Source organism: Macaca nemestrina, chromosome 9 (assembly GCF_043159975.1).
Source record: "Macaca nemestrina isolate mMacNem1 chromosome 9, mMacNem.hap1, whole genome shotgun sequence".
In the NCBI taxonomy this organism is placed as follows: domain Eukaryota; kingdom Metazoa; phylum Chordata; class Mammalia; order Primates; family Cercopithecidae; genus Macaca; species Macaca nemestrina.
In genome coordinates this window covers 5,805,461-5,826,252 of record NC_092133.1, presented here as the reverse complement: position 1 = coordinate 5,826,252, position 20,792 = coordinate 5,805,461, and the positions used below count along the sequence as shown (strand labels likewise).

The window sequence follows — 20,792 nt, the reverse complement described above, 5'->3', positions numbered from 1 at the left end:
TCGTCTTCCAGAACCTCAGGCCCTCCCTCAGGCCCTCAGCTAGTGACCCCAGTTTTGGTGGAGGGACTGACCTCAGCCCCAGCCCTTAGTGGCAGCAGTGGCAGCTCTGTGGGCAACTGTGGCTAACTTGAGCCTCTGGCAGCATTCCCACCTGCACTCCTGCCCCAGGCAGAGGCCTGGAGAGCTGGTGCTCAGCCCGGCACAGCGGCTGGCATGCCATTCTTTTGACATGAGTAATAGCAAAGCAAGTCCAAGAAATGTCCAGTGTTTTCTCCCTGTTGTTGCCCAATTTCAAAGAGATAATCCAATCACCTTATCAGGTGAGGGGTGGGGCAGCCTTCCCAGAAGCAGACAGAGTGCTGGGGACACCCTGACATGGCTCAGGAGTCCTGGCTGTCCAGAGTGAGTGCTACAAGTCTGGAAAGAACCTCACAATGGAATCACTTGCCTATTTGCTCCTGATGTGAAAACCAGTTTGAATTTTTTTTTTTTTGAGACAGACTTTTGCTCTGTCACCCAGGCTGGAGTGCAGTGGCACAATCTCGGCTCACTGCAACCTCTGCCTCCCAGGTTCAAGTGATTCCTCTGCCTCAGCCTCCTGAGTAGTTGGCATTACAGGCACTCGCCACCATGCTTGGCTAATTTTTGTATTTTTAGTAGGGACTGGTTTCACCATGTTGGTCAGGCTGGTCTTGAACTCCTGACCTCGTGATCCACCCACCTCAGTCTCCCAAAGTTTTGAATTATTTTTAAAGGCTCCAAGGAGAGCGTTTGTTTTGAGAGAAATTCTGTCACGATATCCAGCCCAGTGTGAAGACACAATCTTCCTTTAACATAGGATTCAAACCACACACAGTTTACTTCTGGGTATCTCTGTCAGGATCTTGTTCATTTCCCACTGCCTGATGTCTGGGTGGTGGAAGCTGAGGCCCCTGAGAAATCAGAACAGACCCAGGGAGTGGTGGGAGTGCTACTTTTCCACGTCTGGTCTGGGTTTTGGGGGGTGATGTCCCCACAGAAGGCTTAAGCTGGAAAATATCCATGATGAGCCCAGGGTGCATTTGGTGGAGGTTTAAATACTGTGTCAAGATGCATACAAATAAAATTAACCACGGTGCATGGCAGAAGATGTCTCTGGGAAACTGAGTGTCTGAACAAATGAAAGAAACACAAGAGAACAAACTCTTAAGCTTTTTGTAGAGAAAGAGTTTGTGCTCGAAATAGGGACAAGTTATAGGGTGACAGTCATGACAGTTTTCAGCAGGGAGGGCAAGCGAAGGTGGGTGAGCTTGGTTTGTTGTTGTTGTTGTTGTTGCTGTTTTGAAACAGAGTCTCCCTCTGTCGCCCAGGCTGGAGTGCAACAGTGCGATCTTGGTTCATTGCAACCTTTGCCTCCCGGGTGCAAGTGATTCTTGTGCCTCAGCCTCTCCGGTAGCTGGGACTACAGGCACCCACCACCGTGCCTGGCTAATTTTTGTATTTTTAGTAGAGGCAGGGTTTTGCCATGTTGGCCAGGCTGGTCTCGAATTCCTGATCTCAAGATCCCAAGCCTACACCTCGGCCTCCCAAAGTGCTAGGACCACAGGCACGAGCCACCGCATCTGGCCAGGTGAGCTGTTTTTAAGACACAAGCTCAGGCAGACATGGGATTGTCAGCAGGATTTTTACCATCAGGTAACAGTCAATGTGTTCCCCTCTGCCCAACGTCCCTCACTGTACTCAAGAAATATCTGATGACCCAATAATAAAAGCTTACAAGATTAACTGGGATAACCCAGTTTAACATTCAGTGAAGTCCCACTGGGCTGCAGAATATGGAAACATTGACCCATATAACTTGGCATTTGTATCCTTTCTGGAAACTCTCAATAATGTATAATTTTAAAATCTAGGAGTTACGGAGCGTAAAGTAGCTGAGCTTTCTAGAAAGCAGACATTGTAACGAGTGAGCAAAGCAAGAAAGCCTCAGTCGTTGGTACCACCTCTATTTTAAGCAGAGGCATGTGGAGCTCCCTGGGATACTTGGAAATGCACATTCCCAGGTACTGCACAGGCCGTTCCTATGAACTATGCTAACGCAGTCTTCAGCACAGCCTTCTGTTTTCTGAGCTCCAGGGCAAGGTTGGCAATTTTGTCCCATCTCACCTGTCTGAAGCCAGAACACCTGAGGACTTGGCTCGGGCTGGAAGATCCACTTCCATGGCCGGTGGATGTTGGCCATGGACAGGAGAACTTTGCTCCTTGCCGGGTGGACCCATCCACAGGACTGTGTCTGTGTCCTGATGATCTGGGAGCTGGCTTCCCCCAGAGAGAGTGATCCAGGAGAAAGCAAGAAAGATGCTACAGTGTCCTTAGGACCTAGCCTGGGAAGCCACATTCTGCTGTTTCTTTGACATCCTGTTGGTCACCTGATTTAACCTTATTCCTCCAGGAAAGAAGGGCTGGCGGTTTCCCAACAGTATGTATGGGTGAGGGATCCTCATTCTTTTATGACCCCGGGTGGATTAGTTGAGGCTCCCAGCAGCATCCCGGCAAATCTGACTGGTTAGCTTAGTGAGAAAGGGAGCTTGGCAGACGGCTACCGCAGGGTTCTCAGAATCAATGGTGAAGCTGGATAACTAGGCTGAGAAAACAGGCAGGAGCCCAGAAGCTAGCAGCCCGAACCATGGTCAAGGCCAGGCCACAGGAAGCTTTTAGTAAGAATGTGGCCTGTGGTCCATGGCCACTGAGCCTGCTAGGCCCTTCCAGCTGTGGCCTCTGCGACAGTTCCAAAGCATCCAGGGGGCTATCACCCTAAAGACCAACATCTTGGGTAGGATTGATGGTTGGAGTCTGTGTCACCCCCTGCCAAACCCTAACTGCATGGGGGAGGGAATGTGAGTGGACAGGAAGGACCTCCCCCGGGAGGTGGAGCACTTTGGAGTAGCAGCTGACAGGTAAAGGGCACCTCACCAGCCCACAAAGGACAAAAGGCCAGCCTGTCTATACTGAGCTCAAGTGTCATTTTTGGCTACAAGTATACCTGGTATTACAGTATTAACGTATTCCTGAAAAGTTATGTTAATTGAAATTGTGCTTTATATACACTGGGTAAGCTTAATACCCTTCAGAAGTCCATAGCTAATCCTTTTGTGAAGCAGCTAATCTTTTTAGAGAACAAATGGTCACTTCTTAACCATTTCTTTCAAGATTAGGAGTCTGTTGTGTTTTCTCACGGCTGAGTAACCAGTGTTTAAGTTTCCTCTTTTGCTCATGGTGAAGAAATGTTACTTTATAGAAAGCTGCTTGCAGCCTCTCATGCCGAATGAAAAAACAATGAGGGGTTTTTTCCTTGATTTTTAATCTCCACTGTAATCAACTGTCTTTTGCAAGGAGTACAGATTGTTGAAAATTTTAAAGAGCTTATATGATTTTATTCTTACCAGCAAGGCTATTTTAATATGAGCATATTTTAAAACTAAGAATGGCAGGATCTGAATGAGTGAAGAAGCAGGCACTGTGAGTTGTTCTGTGGCAAAGCACATTTGGACATTCACCTCCAACGTTTCTGTTTTTCTTCTGTAAGGAGCTTTCAGACTATATATAGCAGAGGTATTTTGTTCGGTTTCCTAGAGTTGCTTTCACATTTCCTGGATAACAGCATGCCGGGAGAGGAGGCTGGGGTGGGCGTGGGGAGTAAGCCTGAGAGGTTTAGACTCTACTCCACCAGGTCTAGCGATGGGTTCTGTGTGTCCGAAATAGTCATGGTGTCCACAGGAGAGGAGAGACCTAACAAAGGAGGAACTAGACAGGGAATGAGTTGGGAAGCCACTGTCACAGTCAAAAACCGGAGGGGAGAAAGAGGGGAAGTGAGAGAGACCAAGGGAAAGAGAGTTGTCTCTCTTTTTTTTGAGATAGAGTCTTGCTCTGTCACCTAGGCTGGAGTGCAGTGGTATAATCTTGGCTCACTGCAACTTCTGCCTCCTGGATTCAAGAGATTCTCCTGCCTCAGCCTCCTGAGTAGCTGGGATTACAGGTGCACGCCACCACACCTGACTAATGTTTGTATTTTTAGTAGAGATGGGGTTTCACTGTGTTGGCCAGGCCAGTCTCAAACTCCTGACCTCGTGATCTGCCAGCCTTGGCCTCCCAAAGTCCTAGGATTCCAATCGTGAGCCTCCGCGCCGGGTCTCTCTTAACCCAAGAGAGAGGATGGCAGGCGAGTAAACTGGATGCCCCCGCCCCGGTGGTTGGGTTCTCGCTCACCATTAGGGAGCTAGCATGTTGAATATTAGTGTATTTCTCGATATGTCTAACTCAGCTACTTTTTCCTCCAGCATTGGAACACACAGCTATCATTGACTGACGCCAGATGAAGTACTGGCTTGTATTTTCAGGGGCTGGATTCTTAAAAAGCACATTCCTTTAAACACTAGAATCCTACTCAATGTGGCAAGACAATCCCCGTGAGAGGGCATAGCAGGTAACGGTGGATCCATTCAGCAGGGTTGAGTTTGCTCAGTTTTAATATATGTAAGATGTGGGCCCATATTATGATTAGCAAAACCAGTGCTTGGAGATGGAAACTAAGTTGTTCAGGGTCATGTAACCAGAGGGTAACAGAGCTGGGATCAAGCCCCAGTTTGTCTCCCCAACCCAGGGCATCTCTGCAGACCTGAACAGTCCCCCTCCTGGTGGAGAGGAGCTTCCTGGAGGGGGTGCCGCCTGGGAATCAGGGCAGCCTGTTTTATGCCACCTTCTGGAATTGCAGACTATGATTCGGAGGTTGTCACACCTTTGAGTAAAATACATAGCTGAAGAAAACTCAGAAAGTAACATTTTTGAGTGGGTAGCTTAGTTGCATCAGTGAAAGGGAGTCATTTTCTTGATTCGATTGTACTTTTAAAAGAGAATACTAATACCTATTTACCTGGTGCATTTTAATGAATGAGTTATTATTTATTATTATTGTACAGTATTGTTGAAAGCATGATGGCTTTCTTTTATACAGCTTTTTCCATATTTCATATTGCATTTAAGTATAGAACACAGTAATCATCATTTTTTTTTGGCTAACAGAATTGATGCACTCTTCAAAAACTATTAGAGAGAATATTGATTTCCTGGAGATAAGAATCCTGATTTGCTTTTTTTCTTCAAGATTGTAAATTGCATTAGTGGTAACCGTCAGATTTATGGTTAACGTAAAACTTCAAGAAGGGTAAATTGGATGACTCACAAACCTCCCATCATCAGTGTTTGCTGTTTACGCTTCCCTGGACAGCCTGTCTCATGCAGCATCCAAACAGACTTTAAAATTCCTTTAATTTAACACAGAACCTTCCGCTGATGAGTTTTTTGCTTTGTTTATCTGGTCATCTCTGTGCCCTTGTTTCCTGTCCTGCTCTCTCTTTCAGTAAATCTTGTTTGCTATCAACAGCCCTGTGTTTGTGTCCTTAGAGCTTGGAATTCCTGAGCGGGAAGGAAATGCTAGGAAACTTAATGCAGATATGTAATTATTTTACTGTTTTCAAATGTACAGGGACCATCGGTTGAACTGATGTATCCTTCCTTCTTCTGGAAGTGCTCAGTGGGAATTCATTTCCCCTTTTGCATATCTTTAATGGCTTAATTCCAGGCACCTAGACCCATGTCTCCTGGATGCATGACAGATTAGCTGTGCTGGGTTAGACTTACAGGCTTATCTGGAATTCCGCACCCATCTACAATGCTGATTGAGTGAACAGCAAACATCTTACTATGGGTACAAACTTGGAGGTGTTTATTTGGAAATTTATATCTACCTTCCAAATAACATCTTGGAAAGCACACTGTTTGGTAGATGAGGCCTTATTGATGATGTCACTTAGAAAAATATCGTAGCATTCATTTTTATATCAATCTTCATTCAGCCCAATATTTGTGGCTGAACAAAGCACTGACAACATGTCAGAGGTGAAGGTCATGGTCAGTTGCCTTTCACATGGGAAAACAAAGATTAGCTGTGTAGCTATGGAAAGCAAATGTCTGTTAAGTACAGAGGTTGTTGTTAATAGCTTTATGTATTCAATTTGTTTGCAATTGTCAACATCTCATTAGTTGTAAGCCCAATGACACTGCTTGCTGTTTCAAGTTACTTTTAAATTACACACATGCTACTTAATCTTAAAAGCAAAATTAAACGTTGGACAGGTTTACATTTCAAGCTACAACATGAGACCATTGTATTTGGGGGTAAGGAGTTTAACATGCATTGTAAAATAAAATTAGGGGGTACTTTGCATTCACAGCGGCTTATGTAATTAGGTTCAGTCAACTGTAATCTTGCAGGTTAATGTCTTCCATGATGTATGCTGTGTAAATAGTAAACTTACATATCCCTTAATACATCTGAATTATTATATAAATCCTTAATACTAATACAGTAAAGTATTTTAAGCAAATTACTTGGAAGTGTGAGTTGCATGGCAAGTAGGTAACACTGATATATTTTTAAGAGATCAGCAAAGATAAATATTTCATTTATTTAACAAATATAGGTATTTATCAAGTGTCTACTTGGTCCAGGTACAGGGGACACAAAGATCTGAAGACCATAGTTACTGTCCTCCAGAATCTGCTAACTGAGTGTGACGTTTCCGGAGGGTTCCCTGGAACACGGATCCCCAGTGCCCTGTTGGGTGTAGACAGAAGAGTTGGGAACCACAGGCTGCAACGGGTGGGTTCTCTTTGGAGTTTGTGGATAGAGTTCAGAGGGCCTGCAAATCTAGATGGAGAAAACATTTGCACTTTTATTTCCATATAATTGGCTTCTTTTGTAATCCTGCATATCCTCTGTGCCTTTAAAACATTGTTTTTAGGCCTGGTATGGTGGCTCACGCCTGTAACCCTAGCACTTTGGGAGGCTGAGGCAGGCGGATCACTTGAGGTCAGGAGTTGGAGACCAGCCTGGCCAACATGGCAAAACCCCATCTCTACTAAAAACATAAAAATTAACCAGAGGTGGTGGTATGTGCTGGTAATCCCAGCTGCTTGGGAGGCTGAGGCAGGAGAATCACTTGAACCCTGGAGGCGAGGTGAAGGTTTCAGTGAGCCGAGATTATACCATTGCACTCTAGCCTGGACAAGAGAGGGAGATTCCATCTCAATGAAAACAAAAACAAAAGCATTGTTTTTAGAATTTATTTTTTAAATTACGTGCGTGGAGTGAAAGTCACTCATTTTTGGTGTACAGCTCCATGAGTTTGGACAAATGCAGAGTTGTGCAATCAGTAACACTATCAAGACACGCACATCTTACCACCCCACCTCCGAAAAATAAAATCTGTCATCGTGCACCTTTATGTCAGACCCTGTAAGCCCACCCCTAGCCCTGGTATCCACTGATCTGTTCTCCATCTTTGTAATTTTGCCTTTTCTGGAATGTAATATATATGGAATTATTTATAGCCTTTTGAGTCTGGCTTCTTTCACTTAGCACATGGATTTAAGAAACAGCCTTGTGTGTATCAATAGTTCATTCCATTTTATGGCTGAGTAGCATTCTGTTGTATGCATGTAGCACAGTTTGTTTATCCATCTCCAGTTGGGGGACATTTGGGTTGTCTTCAGTTTGGGGCACTTAATGAATAAAATGGCTGTAACATATGCATGTAGGGTTTTGAGTAAACCTAGGTTTTCATTTCATATGGATAAGTAGATAGGACGGGATGGCTGGCTCACATGCTACGTGTGTTTAACTTTATAAGAAACTTCCCAACTACTTTCTGTCATGGGTTCACCATTTGCTTTTCCACCAGCAGTTGCTCTGCATCTTTGCCAACATTTGCTATTGCCAGTTATTTTTTTTTTTAATTTATTTCTTTTTTTTAATTTTTTTTTGAGAAGAAGTCTTACTCTGTCTCCAGGCTGGAGTGCAGTGGCGCAATCTCGGCTCACTGCAACCTCAGCCTCCTGGGTTCAAGCGATTCTCCTGCCTCAGCCTCCCAAGTGGCTGGGATTACAAGCACGTGCCACTATGCTCAGCTAATTTTTCTACTTTTAGTAGGGACGGAGTTTCACCACGTTGGTCAGAATGGTCTCAATCTCCTGACCTCGTGGTCCACCAGCCTCAGCCTTCCAAAGTGCTGGGATTACAGGCATGAGCCACTGCGCCCAGCCTGCCAGTTATTTTTTCCTTTGTAAGTTTTTGCCATCCTTATAGGTGAGTAGTAGTATTTCATGTCAGTTTAAATTTGCATTTCCCTAGTGACTCACAGTGTTCAGTATCTTTTCAGGCCCTTATTTGTATATAAAGTTGTTTATCTCCTTTAATAGTATGTGTTCAAACCTTTTGCTTATTTTTAAAATTGTGTTGTAAATGCTACATATTTTATTGTATGCAATTAAAAGCATTATTCTGATGATAAGTTCCCCAAGTGGCCCAAAGGATTCATGTTCAAAAAAAGATTAAGAACCTTTGAAAGACACACTGACTTTAAAATGTTCTTTACATTTTTGCATTTTCTCATGACACGTCTACTTTGCTGAAAGTCTGCCTCAAGGCAGAAGCTGGCCTGTGATAGAATATTTCTCACCCCATTTCTTTCTTTCTTTCTTTCTTTCTTTCTTTCTTTCTTTCTTTCTTTCTTTCTTTCTTTCTTTCTTTCTTTTTCTTTCTTTCTTTCTTTTCTTTCTTTCCTTTCTCTCTTTCTTTTCTTTTCTTTCTTTCTTTCTTTTTCTTTCTTTCTTTCTTTCTTTCTCTTTCTTTCTTTCTTTCTTTCTTTCTTTTTCTTTCTTTCTTTCTTTCTTCCTTTCCTTTTCCCTTCCTTCCTTCCTTCCTTCCTTCCTTCCTTCCTTCCTTCCTTCCTTCCTTCCTTCCTTCCTTCCTTCCTTCCTTCCTTCCTTCCTTCCTTCCTTCCTTCCTTCCTTCCTTCCTTTCTTTCTTTCTTTCTTTCTTTCTTTCTTTCTTTCTTTCTTTCTTTCTTTCTTTCTCTTTCTCTCTCTCTCTCTCTCTTTCTTTCTTTTTCTTTCTGTTTTTCGTATATGAAGAGGGATTTCCAAATGTCACCGTCAAGTTGGTCATTCCCTCTGCCGCCTTCCCAGGAGCCGCAAGCCATTTCTCTATGCTGATTTCTGAAACTCTACCGCCCTCTTTGCATCTTTACCCAAATGGAAGGAATCCTAGGTTGTGGGGAAAATGTGAACTAGCGTATTCCAGAAAAATGACCCCACTCCACCTTAGGAATTAGGAGTTTTTTCTTAATGCAGGACAAAAGTCTGAGTGTGTATTTTATCATCACTTATCATGCACATTTTATTATTGTTTATCTCCACACCACCATGGGCTTGGGATATTTTTCTGCCTTAATCTCTGTTTTTTCATCAGTTTCCCAGTAGGGACTCATCTCCTAGCAAAAATGTTTTTTAACTATTTGGGATATTTTTTAAAGCCTTTTGTGGACCCTTTTATATGGTCGGCTAAGTTTTGACTTAGTCGTCACTCATTCTTTGAGTCAAGTTTCAATACCGTCTTCAATGGTTAATGTTTCTTGGAACCATAAAGCTCATTTATGATGAATATATTAATTTTATTGTGTAGTTCTTCTATTAAGGAATATAAAAAGAAATTTAGGGCACTTAAAGTGGTTCTGTATTATTTGTATTTGAATTCAACTTACCATTGTCCTCCTCCCATCAAAAAGAAAAAAACATTGACAAAGAATATTACATGCAAAGTCTATATCGAAAATTAACAGGCCGGGCGCGGTGGCTTACGCCTGTAATCCCAGCACTTTGGGAGGCCGAGATGGGCGGATCACGAGGTCAGGAGATCGAGACCATCCTGGCTAACACGGTGAAACCCTGTTTCTACTAAAAAAAAATTCAAAAACTTAGCCAGGCGTGGTGGCAGCGCCTGTAGTCCCAGCTACTCGGGAGGCTGAGGCAGGAGAATGGCGGGAACCCGGGAGGCGGAGCTTGCAGTGAGCCGAGATCGCGCCACTGCACTCCAGCCTGGGCGACAGAGCGAGACTCCGTCTCAAAAAAAAAAAAAAAAAAAAAAGAAAATTAACATGCCGCGTTGAAGAACTCTGCCATGTGTGAATTATTAATATTACTGTTTTAGAATGAGCTTTATCGATAAATGAATGTCCTACATTTTGTATTTGGCCTTTTGTGGCCAAATATATGCAAACTTGTGTTATGTGCTTATGTTTTGGAGTATAGGAGCTATAAAAAAAGATGGTTCCCCTCCATATGTGTACAGTTCTTCCGGGGAAATGAAGACATACACAGGTGGAATGATAAGAACAGTGACAAAGAAGGGCCGCATGGAGTTTCCTTCCGGCCTTTTGCACGTGGCAAGCAGGCCCCTCATTGCAGCTGCGGTTTTTTACTCTGCTTTCCCTGCAGCGACAAAGACAGGAGCGTGGAGAAGGGCACGTGTGCTCTTTTGCAGCTTGAACCTGTGCTCGAACCACCCTCCCACACTCCACTCCCTGCTCAGATTCCTCATGCAGCAGTGACAGAGTACCACGCACTCAGTGGCTCACCCTCAGAGAAGCCTGGGCCTGGTCTACCCAGCTGCTTCTCTGCTCATCGTCTCACTTGACGAAGTCGACGGGCTGCAGGGTCATGTGCCTTTCCAGAGGCTCAGGATGAATTCACTCCCAAACTCATTCAGGTGGTGGCAGAATGCAGTTCCTTGAGGTTGTGGGACTAAGATCTCAGCTTCCACGCAGGCTGTGGACTGGGGGAGGTCCTCAGAGCTAGAGGCTGTCCCGATGCCTTAGCAGGTGGCTCCTTCCTCCATCTTCAAAGCCAACCATGTGTTCCCAGTCTCTCTGACCCCCCTTCTCCCTCATCTCTCTGGCTCTCCTGCTCCTCATCTGCCTTTAAGGGCTCATGTGGTAACACACGGTGCACCCGGTGATCCAGGATAATCTCCCTACTTACAGTCAGCCGTTTAGCAAACATAATCCATCTGCAAAGTCCCTTCACAACGGTACCGGGATTACTGTTTGATGGAAAAGAACAGGACTGGAAATCTTGGGGGACATTTTTGGATTCTGCCTACCACCCCCTCCGTACACACATAAACAGCAAAATGACAAAATTCAAGGCTCTCCTGAGTGACTGTTTGCAGCAAAGAAAGTTGTTTCCATTTCAGAGACAATATGTGCTGAGATGATTTTGTGATATTTACACATTTGGTGTTTTATCCTCGTGGACTACATTATACATATCTTTAGGAATACTCTTTACATAAATTAAGATAATTTTCTCTTTCCTGAAAACATAACAGCATGCCACGCGTTCTGGATGAAAATGAGGAACTGTTTACACCACGGGCCCAATTAAACTCCGCGAGAATTCTGATGTGTGATAAAAATGTGCTCAGATGTATAACATATTTTAAGTTTCCTAGGACTTTCCTTGCAAACATAATCACAAATTAATATTAAAAAGCTATTTAATTACAATATCAAGAATGTATCAAAGGCTCCCTGGCATTTAACAGAGAAAGTTATGCTAAACATACGTCATTATTCTCCTCCATGCAGTTGTTCGGGGTGACCTCGCTTAGCTGGGATTGACAAATCCACCCCAGGTGGCAGGGTGGAAGAGCTTGGAGTTTGGAGTTAGAAGGTCTGGGTTGAATTTTCTCTTTCCAGGCCCCTACCCCTCCAGGCTGGGCCAGTTTGGGAAGCCAGTCCCATGGTTTCCTTAAACCTTGATTTTCCTCATGGGCATGATAATCCTAATTTGAGATTTAATGAAGTCATATCGAAGAAAATACTTTGTAATCTATGAAGCACAGATGCTTGCTAAACAACTTCCTGTAAACATACGTTATCCCCCTCCCCGCCCCCACACGTGCGCGCACACACACACACACACAACTCCGGTGATTGGAACTCACTCATCTTTCTTTCTCACAGTTGGTTTGAAAACTTTTGGGTTTCTGAAATGAAGGTTCTTTGCAGAGGACAATCTTGAAAAAAAAAAAACGATGAAGTTTGATTTCCCTGTTTTCTTTGCACTGTAGGGGTGTTCACTGAGGTTGCAGAGCACCAGCCGTGTCTGCAGAGGAGTTTGCACCTCACTGGTGTGCACTGTATTGCTTCACCATTGAGAGCCTGAATGTGAACCTTGTTGTATTAAGGTGATATTCTTGTCCTTCATGTGTTAGAATATGTATTTGCTTTGAAGAGAGAGTCAGACTCCCTGTCTTTTGGGACATGCCTTTGAGATCTGCCTTTCGGTAAATAAGATGCTCTCCTCAAATTGAGCTGGGTTACCTCTCTACATTGGAAAATCTAAATACTTCATAGAAAGCTTGGTGATGGCTTGAGTTTCCCAGAATGCCGCATTCATCCCCAAGGATGAGTCATGTCTTTGGGGGATGATGGGGCTTCGACACTGGACACGTGGACACTGGACAGGAAGTTAGAATCCAGTCTCCCAGCCCTCAACCCCATGCTCCTTTCCGTGGGGAAGGAGGAGAAGCTCCGCCCCACCCCACTGGCCTGCTCTGCTGAGATTGTGGAGCGCTGGGAAGCAGGGGCCGAGCCTTCCCCACTCTGGGCCTAGGGGCTCTGGACATTGTCTACACCGGGGAGGTGGTCAGCATAGGTGCGTGGGAACTTTCTGGAAGGAAGGAATGACCCTTCTAGCCATCGGACGGTGGTCATCCGTGAGCCTCAGCCTCAGGAGGTGGGTTCCCTTCAGGCTCCAGCTCTCAGGGCAGCGCCCCCTGGGAGCCTCCTTTTTTAGGCCCGTGAAGAAAGGGCTGCCAACGTTTGGGGCCCCCACTATGAGCACAGCCCCCTCTCTCCTCCTCCATCCCTGTCCCTGCCTCTACGTACCTCTGCGGCATTTGCAAAACCCTTTTCTTAGCAGGTGGTCCCATCTGTGTTTGCCCTTCTCCTCCCGTTTCCATGGAGAGGCTGGCACCGGGACGCGTGACTGACAGTGCTGTCTCCCCCAGCAGTCCCCTCTGAGTCTGTCGGGTGCGGTGTGGGCTCTGGGCTCCACCCTACTCCTTCCTTAGCCCCCTCCCACTGCCCAGGCTGCTGGGGCTCCCAGCTCCCGTGGTGCAAATGTGGCCTTTGCTGGAGGCAGGATGCAGTTGTGCCAGGAGTAAGCAGAGCTTTTGTGACCAAAATCAACCCCGGGGCATCTCAGGCTCTAGCGCTGGTGGGCGTGTGAGATCATTTCAGCCCAACCCACGTCCCAGGCTTGAATCCCATTACCAGGGGCAACGGATCCTTCTTGTCCTTTCCCAGCCTGGTGATGGACATCCACTGTGTCTCCACGCAGCTGGCCACTCTGTGGACAGCTGTTTGTGACTCAGCTCCTCCCAGCCTGAGCGGCATCTGGGCCCTGCAACTCCATCCTTTGCTCCCCTTTCTTCCCCCGGGGAGCCTCTCATCTCCCTGGTTGGACCCCATCTCCAGCTGAGGGCACCTTCTCTGACCTGTTCTGAGGAGCACTCTGGCTTGATGACACTTCCGGTTCCCTCCCAGGGTTGTGCTGGGGGCATCAGTCTCTGAACAGCCCCTCCCTGAGGGCTGCCATGTCCCCTTAGTGCCCAGGCATGTCAAGCACTGCTACAAACCCAGACATTCCCAGGGACCCCTCCACCTCAAGTCCATCATAAGGTAGAAGCTTCTGGAAGGGGTGAGACAAAGGGGCCAAACATTTAGACTAAGCCTCAGAGCTGCATGATTCCTTCCTGTAACTGTGAAGCAAATAGATAGATATTTCTCTGGGTCTGCCATTGAGGCTTTCTTCCCTCTGATCTCACCCCAGGTGCCTTCCTAATGTGCAGGTGACGGTTGCCTCTGAGCTCAGGCTTGCAGCTTCTGAGATGCACTCTCCTTTCACGACGAAGCATTCTGCAGAGGGAAAACCCTCTCTGCAGTCTCCAAGCTGTGGCCCAGCCCTTCCTTCATCAAATGGGATGCAACTTTCGTTCCTTACTAAAATCTGGAAGTCACCCTCCATTTGGAAGATATCCCAGGGGTTGATGTCATCTTGTAAAGGGGACAGTGCCGTTTTCTATCTCATACTTTAAAAAGACAAAACCAATAACTACAAACCTCATTCACCACAGCGTGGGAGAGGCAACCCCACAGCAAAGCTTATGTCATGTTTCATAAATGGGTATGGATTTAGGGGCTGGATTTTTAAATAAAAACTTATTTTGAAACTTGACATAATTTGAGCTGTTTATGTTATAGATGTTATGGTATTAATTAATAGTATGTATTTGCTATGTCTGGGCTTGCCTGGACTGCTGGTCCTTGCCTTTCTTTCTGACACAGAATTCCCAGGGCCTCAACCTGCTTCTGTCTGGAAGTGACAGCCCACTCCACAGGGGTCTTCAGATAGGAGTAGAAAGTGGTGCCCTGGGCTCTTCTGGCTCTAGAGAGTCTGACTCTAGAATCTACGAAGCCTTCCAGCATCCCTAGCTTCCCCCTTGCAGTAATCCCATAAGGGAAGTGTTGTCCCATGTTACAGGGAATCTGGGGGTGGGGGGGCGCTGAGAGATGTCATGAATTATTCTAACGTTAGTAACTCTATTGAAGAGACTGAAACCTGGGCCTCATGGACGTTGTGACCGCCACCCCCCCCACCCCGACCCAGAACCTCCCATCCTGACTCGCTTAATATTTAGTACCATCGTCCCCTGGAGGATGGTCTAGTTGGCAGTTAGCTGAGGATTTCTTATTCTAATTTCATTTCAACATGGCTGTTTGTTGCTGTTGTTCTCTGAAGGACCTTATTAATGACTCTTGCTGCAGTGCAGGTGGCCTGTCTGGGAATCAGTACGGATGTTGACATCTGAGACTCTACAACACCCCCAATCTCAGTCCTTCTCGCTCCATAGGCAAAGCCATTCCCTGAAGACCTAACTCTGAGATTTTTTTTACTCCTGAAAATGCCTGGACAATAAATAAATGCAAGCTGACGGTGTCGACGCCAGTGACCTACCTAGCTGCATCATTTATTAATGGCATCAAGGCTTCAAGAATGTGGCTTAACTTGTATTTATTCACATGATGATGCTTTTTTATAAATCTGCATCTCGTCCTCCCCTAGGAAGAAAAAAAGGGCACCTCTTCATGAGTCACTTGATTAAAATTCCTCTCCAGTACTCTGTACCATCCACTCATATTGGAATTGTTGAAAATCAGGTGATTTGCAACTCCACATTTGCCCAAATTAAACCACGAGTGGAATTGATAATAAGAATCCTGCATTTTCTGAGTTGGAAGGAGGTTCTAGTGATTCCCCACACCAGGGATGGCGTTTTACACGTGAAGAAACAGAGGCCTCAGGGCTGTTTCTGATCCAGGTAGAATCAATACCTCAGTAGGGAAAAGGGGGAATTTTCTTGCTTGTGCTTTTTTTAAAATAAGCTATTTGTGGCTGGGCGTGGTGGCTCATGCTTGTAATCCCAGCACTTTAGAAGGTCAAGGCACGCAGATCACTTGAGGTCAGGAGTCTGAGACCAACCTGGCCAACATGGTGAAACCCCATCTCTAATAAAAGTACAAAAATTAGATGGGCGTGGTGGCACATGCCTGTAATTCCAGCTACTTGGGAGGCTGAGGTGGGAGGATCACTTGAACCCTGGAGGCTGAGGTTGCAGTGAGTTGAGATCACCCCACTGCTCTCAAGCCTGGGTGGCAGAGCGAGACTCTGTCTCAAAAAAATAAAAATAAAATAAGCTACTTGTAAGGCCTGTGTGTGTGGGTACATGCATGTGTGTAAACTCTGTGGCCTGTGACCCAGATATATTAATAAATGTGTAAGAATAATTCAAGTAGGTAACACTCTCTCACATTTTTTAGAAAAGGAAAGAAGGAAAATGTGTATTCCCCTGTATTTCAGGGTGGCAGTCGGTTGGGGTGTGATGCGGCTTAAGGGTCACAGGAGAGCTAGCCTCTTGCCAAGTGCTGCCACGACTGTGTGGACAATCTCTTGTGTACTCTGGGGACCCAGTTTCTTTCCTGTGAAGGGAGTCGACAGAAATGAAAAAGATCTCTGAATGAGATACTCGTGAAGGAGCCAGCATAGCAGCCCCTTAATTAGGGGGAGTGTGCTGTGTCACTGAAACACTCCTTGTTTGTAATCGGGGAGCTCTCACTGATCAGTCAGGACTCTAATTGTTGAATAGAGTCAACAATTAGAAAAAAAGTCATAGTCTCCTAGGAGACACAGATAAGTGAGCAGACAGGGTGGGGTGGTCCCAGCACCTTGGGACGAGTGTCAGGGCAAGCAACAGGCAGCTGGGTGCAGTGGTGTGAGCCTGTGATTCCTGCTACTTAGGAGGCTGAGGTGGGAGGATCGCTTGAGCCTGTGAATTCAAGCCTAGCTTGGGCAATTTTCGGGAAACAGAATAAACAAAAATTGATGTTTTTTGAAAAATAAGTTTGCATTTTCTTCAATTCAAAACATGTTTAGAATTGATACTACTTTTTATAGCTTTAAGGCATATTTCCCATCAATATTACTTCTTAATATATGTTTCTTTTGCTACAGATAGGGAGTGTGTACATTGATAAAATTAGTATCAATGGTATTGTAACCACCTGGAATTGGTAAAATAGCAGCAGTGCCAGTCACCTTTCTTAGAGCAGAGATTTCCAGGAGGCAGTATCTTCATCCTCAGGACCCAGGTCTCTCTTCTTTGACCCTGCCTCGACCCTGACAATCCCAGGGCACTCTGCGTTGGAGTAAATTTGGATATGTGTTCCCAGATCTTTGCTGAAGAGCGCAAGGAACCTAGCATGCAAAGCTGGCCACTACGGATACCCTTTTCCCTCCCTTTGAACAAAATTTTATGAATGCCTTTCTGAACAAATAATATGAGCTAATCCTCATCATTCATTACATTTAAAGAGCATAACATGCCATTGAAATCCTTTTCCAGATGTTTCAGCAAGTGAAATCATTTGTGGTTCATGCTATAGCTTTTTCAGTAACATGACTTGAGAAATTTTTCTTCTTACTAATAAAAGGGAATCATTCCAGCAGTTAAAGAATTCATCTTGGAAGCCTCTGGTTTTTCATATGCTTTACTTTTAAAACTTCCCCTTCTGCTGTAGCAAACACGAGTGCATGTTAGGTTTCATCTTTGGAAGATGAATGCAGCATGTGACTTTTCAAACAGGGATCTCACATTTTAAGTCTAGTTATTCCAGAATAAAAACAAGCCAGAGGCCCAAACACAGGATTCTTCACTGTCATTAGCAATTTGGGCACAAATCGTTGAAGGGTCAGTTGGGTGCAGTTGTGCTGGAGGATACATGGAGAAAACCATGTTCCAGTCTAGTTCTGATACACAGAAATTGAAAGAGCAACACAAGGAGCCCAGAAAAAGCCGGGCCAAGATGAACAGAAGGAAGAGATAGACTCTGAAAGGAGAGGCAGGAGGAGGCAGGTGTGGGCAGGTGCAGGCAGATGTGGGCCGGTAGAGGCAGGTGGAGGCAGGAGGAGACAGGAGGAGGCAGGTGTGGGCAGGTGCAGGCAGATGTGGGCAGGTGGAGGCAGGTGGAGGCAGGAGGAGACAGGAGGAAGCAGGTGAGGGCAGGTGCAGGAAGATGTGGGCAGGTGGAGGCAGGAGGAGACAGGAGGAGGCAGGTGAGCGCAGGTGCAGGAAGATGTGGGCAGGTGGAGGCAGGAGGAGACAGGAGGAAGCAGGTGAGGGCAGGTGCAGGCAGATGTGGGCCGGTAGGGGCAGGTGGAGGCAGGAGGAGACAGGAGGAAGCAGGTGTGGGCAGGTGCAGGCAGATGTGGGCCGGTAGAGGCAGGTGGAGGCAGGAGGAGACAGGAGGAGGCAGGTGAGCGCAGGTGCAGGAAGATGTGGGCAGGTGGAGGCAGGAGGAGACAGGAGGAAGCAGGTGAGGGCAGATGCAGGCAGATGTGGGCCGGTAGGGGCAGGTGGAGGCAGGAGGAGACAGGAGGAAGCAGGTGAGGGCAGGTGCAGGAAGATGTGGGCAGGTGGAGGCAGGTGGAGGCAGGAATAGACAAGAAGAGGCAGGTGCGGGCAGGTACAGACAGATGTGGGCAGGTGGAGGCAGGTAGAGGCAGGAGAAGGCAAGAGGAGATAAGAGGAGCCAGGTGTGGGCAGGTGCAGGCAGGTATGGGGAGGTGCAGGCAGAAGTGAGCAGGGGGAGGCAGGAGACAGAAAGAGGCAAGAGGATGCCAGCTGCCTGAGGTGGCTGACAGCCTTACCCAGCCAAGGTTCATGCCCATCCTATACACCCATCCCAGGACCTTTCTCTAAAAACTCCGCTCTGACTTTGGCATTTCCTTGAATAAACACCCCGGAAGCATCTCCCTCATGCAGTAATCCAGTCTGCCTAGCCCAGTGAACAAGGGTTCTACAAGAGCCCGGCCAACCTGGGATACCTCACATCCCACCATCCTTGAGGCTTTGCACGCTCACAACCTTCCTGATGGACTGCACCTGTGCACCAGGCTGCTCCCCTGTATCCACCTCTCATTCAAGTTTCCTTCCTCTGGGAAGCCCCCAGGCACTTCTTTTCTGTCCTGCAGTGGCAGAGTCCCTCTACTTCCCCTGCACCCAGCACATTCCTTCCTTCATCAGGTGTTGCTGCACCTCTGCTGCTGGGCAGGCTTAGTGCCAGGCACTGAACACACAGCTGAGTCCCAGATGGATGTCTTAGTGTCAGGAGACAGAGTAAAGTGCTAGGCCTATTGTCCACCGTTTCTTGAGACAGGGTCTTGCTCTGTTGCCCAAGCTAGCCTTGAACTCACAGGCTCAAGCTATCCTCTCACCTCAGCCTCCCGAGTAGTAGGGATTACAGGCTTACATCATTGCACCCAGCTGCCTGTTGTCTGCCTTGACACTCGTCCCAAGGTGCGATGACCCAGTTCACTTGTCTGTGTCCCCTAGGAGACTGTGACTTTCCTGCAGGCAGAGTTGTACCTTCTCATCTGTACCTTCAGTGCACTCAGGCAGGGAGTGCCCAGAAAATGCTTGGGGAATGAAGACACGAAAGGTTCCCCCAGTGAGTCCATACAGAGCAGAACGGCAAGCAGAGTGGGAGGCACCAAGCTGGCAGGGCAGGGTCTTGTCCCAGATGTGCTGTGTCCTGGAGAACGATGTGCTAACCACGTGCAGGCCGCCTGGGATGGGGAAGAGCAGTGGAGTGAGTCTCCCCTGCCTGGTGGAAGGTGGAGACCCTGTGGCATCTGAGGTCAAGGTCAGTGCCACTGGGCTCGCAGGGCTGTTTCTCCAAATGTTAGAATAGAGAACTTCAGATTAAACTTCCCCTCTGCCTACTCCTTCCCCATGTTGGCATTGCTGAACAGCCACCATTTAGCAATTGTGGGAGCAACACCTATTTACTGAGGGTCCATTCTGTTCTGGGCCCTGACACAGTAGCCCCAGGAGGTGTCACAAATGCAAGAGTCATGCAGGTGTCATCATACATGAGCCGGGGGAGCCAGGTGGGCCTGAGCCGAGGGGAGCAACACCTATCCCGACCACAGGGGTGCCCTTCTCAGGCTCAGCCCGCTGTGGGCTCACAGGAGCACATCTGATTTTTCAAGAGAAGCTGAGCATCTAGATTTTTGTGTGAAATGCTACAATTTAAAAATATAAACAATGAATGTAAACAAATCTTACACAAGTAAGCTAAATAGGAGCCATTTCCTAGCTGCACTTGGTTTCTGGACAGCCAATTTTCCACCTTGATTGATGAAAGAAATAACCAAGAATGTTTATTTCTTTACTTCCAGATCTCCATTCCCCTGTTCTTTCTACAATACAACTCCCACCCCTTCCATCTCACTAAAGACCCATTGACGCTCCTGTTGGCTCTATCTCTACATCCAGGATTCCTTGGTTTGTGGCCACAAGCCTGGAAGCCCTTATTCTGATTTGCAGAGTAGGGGACAGGTGAGGGTTGGGCCGAATGCAGCGCCACCAGTGAGAAGTTGGGCAACCTTTGATCTCATCAGTGTGGCCCAGACTGTGTCACCAGTAATGGAAAAGGCAAAGAAACCAGGCAAAATATTGATGTTTGTCTGCAGAGCTGAATGTCTTTTTATCTCACAGAAAAAAAAAAAAAAAAAAAGGTCAGCCTCCCCTGAAATGCAGGCCAAGCCCCCTATAGTCCAATCCAGAGCATTTCGAGTGTCACTTGCCATGGAAGGAAGCTGAAGACCACCATGTCAGAGAAATGAGAATGAAAGAAAGAGAAGGAGAGCTATGATATCCAGGAAGATGGTTTAAGCACAGGGAACCAAGGAATCTGGTTCCATCTGCTAGCAAACTGAGGCTCTAATCAGAAACGGAAGAATGTTGAGGAAAGGCGATCAGAAGTTTGGGTGCTGTGCATCAACCTGTCTAAAATGAAAAATTTTAAATGTGTTTTTCTTTAAATTATACAACATCCTTGATTTAAAAAGCAAATCAACCAACAAAGGTATGCCTTTGTGGGCACTCAACTTGATCCTTTGTCTTTATGTTAAAAACCAAATCATGCACAATGTCCATCAAGGGATGAATGAATAACCAAAATGTGATCATACATGCAATGGAATGCTACTCAGTCATAAAAAGGAAGCAGCTCCTCTCATTTGCCGCAACACGGATGAATGTGGAAGACATACTGAATGGAATAAGCCAGTCACACACAGATAAATACTATATGATTCCACTCACATGAGGTTCCTAGAGTAGTCAAATTTGCAGAGACAGAAAGTTGAATGGTGGGTGTCAGGGGCTGGAGAGAGAGGGATGGAGTGTTATGTTTAAGAGGGACAGAGTTTCAGTTTGGGAAGAGGAA

At 46.3% G+C, this 20,792-nt stretch overlaps 1 protein-coding gene and 1 long non-coding RNA gene across 5 annotated transcripts in view; both read left to right on the top strand.

Annotated features, from left to right (window-relative positions):
• LOC105470569 (protein tyrosine phosphatase receptor type E) overlaps nt 1-20,792 on the top strand; it is a 181,586-nt gene that overhangs the window by 15,742 nt on the left and 145,052 nt on the right. The gene's annotated exons all lie outside the window — the stretch shown is intronic.
• Nucleotides 8,908-17,289, top strand: LOC139356160 (uncharacterized). Its single transcript, XR_011607576.1, has 2 exons — nt 8,908-12,124; nt 13,774-17,289. It is a non-coding gene; the product is annotated as an uncharacterized lncRNA (long non-coding RNA).